The 10,529-nt window shown below is 45.3% G+C and overlaps 1 long non-coding RNA gene across 1 annotated transcript; it reads right to left on the reverse strand.

Annotated features, from left to right (window-relative positions):
* Nucleotides 1-1,449: 1,449 nt before the first annotated feature.
* On the reverse strand, nucleotides 1,450-9,295 carry LOC144588042 (uncharacterized). Its single transcript, XR_013543357.1, has 2 exons — nucleotides 9,224-9,295; nucleotides 1,450-1,617 (listed from the first exon to the last, which is right to left on the reverse strand). It is a non-coding gene; the product is annotated as an uncharacterized LOC144588042 (long non-coding RNA).
* Between the last annotated feature and the right edge of the window lie 1,234 nt (nucleotides 9,296-10,529).

Below are 10,529 nucleotides of genomic sequence, written 5' to 3' on the forward strand. Positions count from 1 at the left end.
TTTCTGTCCAAAGCCTTACTAGACATGTTTTGGATATATACATTATCTTTGGAAGTTACAGTATAGTTGTCTATGAAGCAGACGCTTAATTCTAAATTCACACATTTAATATACTGTATATGTATGGCAAACACTTGATACCAATGCATTCAACTGCCTACTGTGAATAGCATAGGAATCTTTAAAATGAACCCGTTCCCTGAAGACGGAAGTGATGCAATAGCTGAAATTCTCTTCCTCAACTGTGGAGTATAATACATGATTTCATCAGCCATACTGCTTTTTTGGGATTGGGGAATAAAACTTCTGATTCCCTCAAAGATTCTGAAGCTCCCTTGGAATCCCTTACATTGGCTGGAAATTTGGGGTGGAGATTGGAAATGTTTATAATAAAAACACTAAGATTGAGTATGCCATTAGCCTTATATGGATAAAATTGTGCAGCAGGATTTCAGATGGATGTCTAAAATGCTTCAATCTGTTCTGATGCCTCAAAATGTCTCCATCTCATACACCAAGATGGCTATCTAGCAACTTTCCGAGAAGGAATTCTTAAACCTCTATCAGTAAAAATGGCAAAAAGGCTCACCTTACCTTAAAGACTAACAAAAATATAGGGCATGTCGTGCATCCTTTGTACTCCAGCACCACATGTTAATCAACAAATGCTTGTGCAATAACAAATAATAGATTTATTATGGCAAAGGCCTTTGTTATCGTATGGACTTAAGACTAGTCACAATAAAAAAAATGTATCTTCAATTTGCCTCTCAGTTGAAAGGTTGATAAAAGAATTAACATGAAGACAAGTGATTTCCTGCCAATTGCAAACAATGCTGTGGAGGATAACGACTAAAGTCTCCATTTATCAAATGGGAGATTGCAGCCATTTCAGAAGTAGGGAAAACAGGATATTTACTTCAACTGCTGCCTCAAGACTTCCCGTTTCCTCAAGCTTCTTAGTAATACCCCAAACAACTTTTTCATCTTGTTTGCAGGGTGCCGGGGTTATTATACACAAGCAGAACACCTCATTTATGATACGGAAGAGGAAGAAGGCAAGAGACTAGACACTGCGAACAGCAGAGAACAGGAAGTGTGATGAATGAGTTGTTCTTCCCCTGACTACCCAAAGGCCTGTTCAATTGTTAGTTTTCTACAAGGCAGCATATAATCGGAGTTTCCAGTTATGCTAGAGAAAGCTGTCTCAGTTCACACACTTATTTCAGGATGAAACAAACACTTGGACAGGGCTTTAATCAATATTGGATTTGGCAGGGATGCTGCACGGTTTTCCTGGGCTTACTCTTGTGTAACATGCAAAAAAAAAATCAAAATTAAAAATATGAGTGTATTTCCAGGAAATCCATGCTGAATACGAAGCAGGACAAGTAATTATTTTAGATTTATTCTTTATTTCAGAGTGCACTGTGGATGTTATGGCCTTGATTTTTGAAATGTTTGTGTTCCTTCTGCACGACTCCCTGTTGTGGTGTCCAGTATGATGAAGACCCATGCAGGGTCGAAAGATAGGTTATATATTTTTTTCATGGCATATTGGAGCTTTCGGCAAGCTGCACAGTCTCAGAGGGCCCCTGGAAGAATGGAATGGTAAACCTAGAAAACAAGTGTCAGAATCAACTTGATGGCATGTGATTCATATGCTCTTGTTGTGTGCTGTCATGTGGTCCCTAAATTATAACAACTCTGAATGAGCTATCTTTAAAATTTCCTGTCTTCAACAGTCCTGCTCAGCTCCTGTACGTTCAAGACTATGTGGAAGTTGAATAATGGCAACTGGACTTCTTGTTAGGTTGAAACGTTTCACTACTCATCCAAGTAGCTTCTTCAGTCGGAAGAAGCTACTTGGATGAGTAGCGAAGCGTTTCAACAAACAAGAAAGAAGTCCGATTGCCATGACTCAACAACTTCCAGATAACCTCACCTGGATGACCGAGAATCTTCACAGATATATTCAAGACTATGACTTGTTTTATGGTATCAATCCATCTTGTTCTCCTGCTATCTTCATTTTTTTCTAGCATTATTGTCTTTTCGATATCACCTTGCCTTCTCATAATGTGCCCAAAGTAGGAAGATCTCAGTTTCGTGATTTTTGTCTTCCTAGATAGGTCAGGTTTTATTTGCTTTTTATTTTTATTTTATTCACTTGTTCATCTTTCTAGCTGTCCAAATATTGGTAAAGCATCATACAGTTTTCCAAATGAATTATTTTTTTTCCTGTCACTGTCCATCTTTCACACCTGTACATGGTAATACAAGAATGTATGTGATCTCGGCCTTGGTCTCCAGTGACACATTCTTACATTTGATAATTTTTTAAATAATTCCTTCATTGTTGCCCTTTCCTAGTCTCAATCTTCTGATTTCTGACTGCAGTCTCCATTTGGACTGATGACTGTACCATGGTATGCAAAATCTCTAAGTTTCAATTTCTTCATTATCAGTGCTAAAGTTCTGCAGTTTTTGTGTAGTCATTATTTTTGTCTTCCTAACGTTCAACTGCAGTCCTGCTTTGGCACTGTCTTTCACTAAAAGTTGTTTCAAATCTTTGCTGCTTCCTGCCAGTAATATGATGTCATCTCCATATCTAAAATTATTGATGGTTCTTCCAACAATTTTCACTCCTTCATCTGAATCTAGGGCACCTTTCCATATGATTTCTTCTGTGTATAGATTGAACAGAGAGGGAGATAAAATGCACACATGTCTGGCAACCTTGCCTATAAGAAACTATTCTGTTTCTCTGTATTCTGTCCTAACGGTAGCTTTTACAGACCACTGGTTACTTACCCATTTTATTTATTTATTTATTTATTTGTTTATTTATTTATTTATTTATTTATTTATTTAATTTAATTTAATTTATATCCCGCCTATCTGAATCACATAGGACCACTCTAGGCGGCTTACAACAATGACAATTTACAATAAAAATTAATACAATTTTAAAGTAGGGGAAAGGCAAGAACGAAGTGAAACGAAGACTAGGGCAAAGGAAAAATAAGGAAGGTCAGGAATTGGCGGTGGGGAAGGCCTGCTGGAACATCAGTGTTTTTAATTGTTTTTTAAAGATACCCAGCGAGGGGGCGGCGCGAATGTCAGGGGGGAGGTTATTCCAGAGGCGAGGAGCCACCGCCGAGAAGGCCCGATTTCTTGTCTTTTCTTTCCGGGCCTCCCTCGGCGTTAGGCTCCTCAGCCTCACCTCCTGACTCGCGCGAGTGACACGGGTAGAACTTGGTGGAAGAAGGCGTTCCGCCAAGTATCGAGGCCCTAAGCCATTTAGGGCTTTATACGAAAGCATCAGCACTTTGAAGTCGATGCGGAAACGGATGGGCAGCCAATGCAGTGCGGCCAGAGTGGGAGAAATATGTTGGTATTTTTTCACGCCACTGATAAGTCTGGCCGCAGCATTCTGCACCACCTGTAGTTTCCGCAGCAGCCTCAAAGGCAGCCCCACGTAGAGCGCATTACAGTGGTCTAATCTTGAGATTACAAGCGCATGTACTAAGGTAGTGAGGGCCCCCACATCAAGATAGGACCGCAGCTGGGCTATCCGCCTAAGGTGGTAAAAGGCGGTTCGGACCACGGACGCCACCTGGGATTCCATGGTGAGCGCCGGCTCCAGATGGATCCCCAAGCTGCGGACCCCATCCTTGGCAGGGAGGGTCACCCCCCCAAAGGAGAGGGAGTTTTCCAAACCTCCCACTGTGGGGGCACCCACCCTCAGCACCTCCGTCTTGTCCGGGTTCAGCCTCAGCCCGTTCTCCTGCATCCATTTCAGTACGGCCTCTAGGCAGCGCTGGAGGCACAAAACGGCATCTCCTGCGGTAGGCGGAAAGGAGATGTAGAGCTGAGTATCATCAGCATACTGATGACAACGAGCTCCACACCCCCGAATGACCCCTCCCAGCGGCCTCATATAGATGTTAAACAGCATTGGGGAGATAATCGACCCCTGTGGAACCCCACAATTGAGACTCCACGGGGCCGAGAAACTCTCAATTCGTAGCTTCTCATGATCCACATTGTGAAAGGCTGCAATCTATAAAGCATCAATTGATCTTCTGAAATTTTTTGTGTGCTTCAGTGGCCAGCAGATATTTGCAATAAGATCTTGAGTAATACTTTTCAGAATCTACTTTTACCCATATAAGATGAAAGCTTTTATTAAAACATTCTGAGCATCACTTTACTTGCATAGGACATTAGAGCAATGATCCTATAGTTACTGCAGTCCTTAACATCTCCTTTCTTGGGGATTGGAATGTATATTTAACATTTCCAGTCTATGAACCATTGTTTTGTTTGCCATATTTGCTGGCATACTCTTGTTAGAATTTGACAGATGCAGTCTCTGGCTTTAAATAGTTCTATCAGTATCCCATCTACACTTGTTGATTTATTTCTTCTCAATGCTTTCAGAGCTGCTTTCACTCCACTTTCTAGAACTGCAGGTTTTTCATCATAGGGTTTTTTCTTCTTCTAAAGAATATATCAACCTTTTATATATCAACCTTCGAGGGCCCGCCCTCGAAGACTACTGGATCCGATTGGTTTCCAAGATGCCATGAGAGGGATTACCGCTGACCTGGCTAGCACTCCTGTCGACGTCCTGGTGGATAGCTGGTCCACCGCTGCCACCCGGGCAGTGGACACGATCGCGCCCAAACGCCCTCTCCGACGCAGAACTCGTCCGGTGCCCTGGTTTTCCCAGGAGCTCCGGGTGATGAAGCGAATAAGGAGAAGGCTAGAGCGTAGATGGAGGAAGAATCCGACGGACAATAACTGGATAGCCGTTAAGGTCGCAACTAACCTTTACCTGAATAAGGTGAAGGCTGCCAGTAGATCATTCTTCGCTAACCGGATAAGCGAAGCATCCAACCAGCAGGCGGAACTTTTCCGTATAGTGCGCGACCTATCCGGAGTTGGCCCGGGAGATCGGCCTCCCCCTAGTTTTTCACTGGACCAATTTGCGGCATTTTTTAAATCTAAAGTGGAGGCCATCCGCCGGGAGCTCTCTCCCTTTTTGAATACAGTGAATCGAGCTGAGATGTCCAGTGCTCCGTCTTGCCCGGTTAATTTTGATTCTTTTCACCCAGTTACGCCTGATTCTGTGACCAGAGTGCTTGACCGCTGTCGGGCCACCACCTCCTCCTTGGACCCTTGCCCGGCCTGGCTAATCAAAGCAGCCAGGCCGAAAACAACTGAATGGGCCACAGCTATAATAAATGGGTCTTTCCTTGAGGGCAGATTCCCATCTGCCCTCAAGGAGACACTCATTAGGCCCATACGAAAGAAACCTAGTTTGGCGGCGGACGAAATTGGCAATTACAGGCCCGTCGCCAATATTTCTTTCATGAGCAAAGTGGTGGAGAGGGTGGTGGCAGACCAGCTTCAGGCACTCTTGGATGAAACAGATGCACTGGATCCGTTCCAGTCGGGCTTCAGGCCGCGCCACGGGACAGAGACGGCATTGGTCGCCCTGTATGATGACCTGCTGAGGGAGGCCGACAGGGGCAAAATGTCTCTGTTGGTCCTCCTCGATATTTCGGCGGCCTTTGATACCGTCGACCACGGTATCCTCCTGGGGAGGCTCTCCGAGTTGGGAATCGGTGGCCTGGCGTTAGCCTGGCTCCGCTCCTTCTTGGAGGACCGCCCCCAGAGAGTTCAGCTTGGGGAGTATGTCTCGGCCCCGTGGAGCTCCAATTGTGGGGTTCCACAGGGATCGATTATCTCCCCAATGCTATTTAATATCTATATGAGGCCGCTAGCGGGCGTCATCAGGAGGTGTGGAGCGATGTGTCACCAGTACGCTGATGACACTCAGCTCTACATCTCCTTTTTGCCAACTGCAGGTGATGCCGTCCTGACCCTCCAGCGCTGCCTGGAGACTATACTGGAATGGATGCAGGAAAATGGCCTCCGGCTGAACCCGGACAAGACGGAAGTCCTGAGGGTGGGGCCCCCCGTAGTTGGTGGCCTGGTTGGCCCTCTCTCCTTTGGGGGGGCGACCTTGGCCCCAGTGAGCGGGGTCCGCAGCTTGGGCATACACTTGGACCCGACGCTCACCATGGAAACACAGGTGACGTCGGTTGTCCGCTCCGCCTATTTCCACCTCTGGCGGATTGCCCGGCTGCGGCCCTATCTCGACACGGGGGCCCTCACTACCTTAGTACATGCACTCGTAATCTCAAGATTAGATCACTGTAACGCGCTCTACGTGGGGCTACCTTTGAGGCTGATACGGAAACTTCAGATGGTGCAGAACGCAGCAGCCAGACTCCTCACCGGAGGGAGGAAATATCATCACATCTCTCCCACCCTGGCTAGACTGCACTGGCTGCCCATTTGTTTCCGTATCGACTTCAAAGTCTTAATGCTCACTTATAAGGCCCTAAACGGTTTGGGACCTCGATACTTGGCGGAACGCCTTCACCCACCAAGTTCTACCCGAACCACCCGCGCGAGCCAGGAGGTGAGGCTGAGGGGCCTGACGCCGAGGGAGGCCCGGAGAGAGAAGACAAGAAACCGGGCCTTCTCGGCGGTGGCCCCTCGCCTTTGGAACAATCTCCCTCCTGAGATTCGCGCGGCCCCTTCGCTGGGTACATTCAAAACTCAATTAAAAACATGGCTTTATGTCAAGGCCTTCCCTCCTGCCAGCATTTAATTTAATTTAAATTGCTTTTTTCTTCTTTTTCTATTTATTATTTATGACTTATTATGTTTTCTTAATTGATATTTTGATATTTTGATATTGTGGATTTATGTTATTATAACTGTATATTTTTATGTTAGCCGCTCAGAGTGGTACCGAGTTACCAGATGGGCGGGATACAAATCAAATAAATAAATAAATAAATAAAATAAATTATTTGTTCTGTAGAGGTCTTCTGTATACTGATTCCACCTTCTCTTTATTTTCTGGTCAGATAGTGTACTCCCTGTTGGTCTTTCAGCATTCCTAATCTAGACTTGAATTTCTCTTTGATTTCTTGGATGTCCTGGAAGATCCTGAATTTTTCTCTTTTGTTGCTCTTTACTATTTCTTTACACTGGCCCTTATACTAGTTCTCTTTGTCTACATGACAGTCACTCAGAAGCTACTTACATGACGGGTTATAATTAGAGATGAGGGTACTTGTTTACAAATATTCAGGTGGTGTTAACGAGGGTCCAACCCCATGAGGCTGGATGCTCCACTCATTGATCTGCCATGGATGTGGATGGTACGATTCTACGAATGGCTCCATAGCGCGCAATCAGCTCGCCACGCTTTGACCTTGCAGCAAGGCTTGTCCTCCCGCCTCCTGCCAGGAGTGGCGAGCGGATCGCACACCGCAGAGCCATTCATAGAATCGCTCCATCCATGTCCACAGCGGATCGGTGAGTGGACCGTCTGGCCCCATGGGGCTGGACCCTTGTTAACGCCACCTGTGCGGGGATATTCGCATTCGTATATGAAAATGACGATCCCCATCTCTAGTTATAATTCTATTTCTGTCACCTTTTACTTTGGCTTATTGTCTATCCATTGCAATTTTAAGTATTTTTCCCATCATCCATTTAAGTTTTTGTTTTCTTTTCACTACAGGAATTATCTGTTACTCCTAATGAGGGTTAGTCTGGTGCCTCAGCTGGGAACATTTCATCAGGACTCCAAGCTCGCCATGGAGTCTAGCCTTCCTCTCACATTCTCTGACACATGCAACTCCCCTCACCAGGTTAAGATGTGCATCCAAGAATGGGATATAACTAATAAGAGCATGGAATTAAGAAAAATATCACCCACCCTTGCCTCCAGAATGCGAAGCAGCCGTTTTTTCTCTCTAATAATTCTTTACGGTGGATTGAAACACATAGTCAAGCAGCTGGAAATGTTTCTCCACCAGCATTTTAGAGCAGTGGCCCCGAACCACTTCTAAACCATGGACTGGTCGGGGGGGGCAGGATCCGTGTGCGGGGGGTTGGTGGGAATGCATGTGCGCATGCTCGCATGGGCGGGGTGCAGGGCATCCGTGTGCACATGCACAGGTTGGGCGGGGCATGCGCATGTGTGAGCGTGCATAGCAGGAAGCTGTTCAGGAAAAGTGCAGTAGGAAAGAGCAGTGAAACATAATGACCTTGTGCCACTTCAATGCAGCTTAAGTACCTGAAAGAGTGATCACCTAGTCATGTTTGAACTTCCTGCCATTTCTTTTACCCTGTGAATCTACCATGGGCAGTGAACAAAAATTAGGTTGGGAGGGGAGAGGACAGATGTATGCATTGAGAACAAAGAAATAATCAGAAATGTAGCATTTTTCTTCACCATTCGGCATTTTTGGAAACTTGCCAGTTGTAAGCGAACAGCAATGCACCGCAATATACTGTTGTTAGGAGAATCAGTCTCACCCAAAGGGCAACCCGTGCTTTCAGAAATTTAGTATGGTCAGGCCTTGGGAGCATTTGAATGGAAGAGCATCATGGGATGCCAAGGATTTTGATGAAAGAATTCTGCTCGAAACCCTGGGAAATTACTGTCTTTCACCCTCCTGCTCGAGACAGACCCGTGATCTCACTCTATAGAAGGTAGCTTCAACCCAGAGAGGGCAGAAAAGCCCGATGGCAGCGTTATCTTCCCTGCTAATCAATGTTCTGGCGGTTTAGTCCTGTGAGCTTTGGATCCACTGCTGGGTTGCTTTATTTCTGTGTTTATGTGTTAACACATGATGTGTATGTGCTGGCATAGCTAAATGAATGTTCCTTTACACAAACAAGAAAAAGCCCTGTGTATAGGAAACTACAGGGCTGGGAAAAGGTTTCTGTGTTGCTGTCTTCATGCATGCCGGTATTTTATGTGGAAGGATTTTTTTCCGCCTTTGGTATGGAGGTGCATTCAGTCATTAAAACCCCTCACCTGCAATTGCAAGGGTGGCAGTCAGACACAGGTTTTCAACCCGTGTGAGAACCAGGCTTGGTTGGGCAGGAAATCAGAAATAAACTTCTCTAACTCTGTCTGGTAAAAACATTTTGTATGTTGGAATTTTGTGGGGACTACTCTTGCTTACAATTCAGTGCTAATAGGCATAACCAGGGGCCATAGGCACACTCCCTGGATCAAGTGTTTTCGGATCACCAATGGATTTTGGGAGCAAGTAAACTTAGGTTAAGAGCTGTCAAGGAAGGGGTGCTGATCAGTTTGACAGGTTGGAAGACTCACCTTTTGTGGATCCACAGCCTTTTCACGTCAAGTAAACGTCAAGTACCGTTCTGGTCGCCGCGCCTCAAAAAAAGACATCATGGAACTGGAAAAGGGGCAGAACAGAACAACTAAAATGATGACTGGACTGGGGCACCTCCCTTATGAGGAGAGGCTATAGTGTTTGGGGCACTTTAGTCAAGAGAAAAGGCACCGGGGGTGGGGGACATGATTGAGACGTATAAAATTATGCAGGGGATGGATAAAGCAAGTAGAGGGAAGCTCTTTTCCCTCTCATGCAATACCAGAACCTGGGGACATCCACACAAATGAAGTGTTGGGAGAGTGAGAACAGACAAAAGAAAATATTTCTTTACCCAGCATGTTATTAGACTGTGGAACTCCTTGCCACAGGATGTGGTGAAGGCATTTGGCCTAGATGCCTTTAAAAGAGCCTTGTGGCGCAGTGGTTAAACCGCTGTACTGCAGCCAAAACTGTGCTCACGACCTGGGGTTCAAATCCCAGGTAGCCGGCTCAAGGTTGACTCAGCCTTCTATCCTTCCGAGGTTGGTAAAATGAGTACCCAGCTTGCTGGGGGGGGGGCAATGTGTAGCCTGTATAATTAAATTGTAAACTGCCCGGAGAGTGCTTGTAGCGCTATAAGTCCAAAAAAAGAAAAGAAAAGAAAAGAAAAAGGGGGGGGATTGGACAGTGCCATTTAACCATTGCCTCAGAAGAAGAAATGCAGTACCCCAAAAATGGGTTACCTTGGTTAGCATAAATTTAACTGTTGATTATTTGTATGAGCAGATGTAAATTTGGAAGTGTTTGCAATAATTTAACAAAAAAAATATAGTTCACCTCACAGCAGAGAAGGCCACGTTCTGTGTTGCCTGCTCATTATAGCGTCCAAGGTGGAGATCAGCTTCAGTATCTCTCCCAGCTTTGTTATAGTTCTTTATCTTTACAATAGGCTTTGGCCAGACAAGCCTTTCGATAGACTTCATTTAGAAGAGGATGATGTCAAACTGAAGTTTGTCCTCTATAAAGGAGAATAATTGCCGATCTAGCCAGCATGTGGTCAGGGGAAATGCAAGTGAGGTGAGGCCTAGGTGGCTCAGTGAAGTCTTTAATGAATGGGATTTTTGAAGGACAAGAGGAAGGGGCTATTGGACAAAAAGAAGGAGGGTTCACAGTTGTGCTTCTAGGTTTGGGGGTGAGTGGGTACACAAGATGCAGCCCTTCCCCATGTGGGTTCACTTTCCCCTTATGTCCTTGTTGACTATAGTATTCCCTTGTCCCTTCCCATAGGTCATGAAGTCACCT

The sequence above is a fragment of the Pogona vitticeps genome, chromosome 3, assembly GCF_051106095.1.
Source record: "Pogona vitticeps strain Pit_001003342236 chromosome 3, PviZW2.1, whole genome shotgun sequence".
In the NCBI taxonomy this organism is placed as follows: Eukaryota; Metazoa; Chordata; class Lepidosauria; order Squamata; family Agamidae; genus Pogona; species Pogona vitticeps.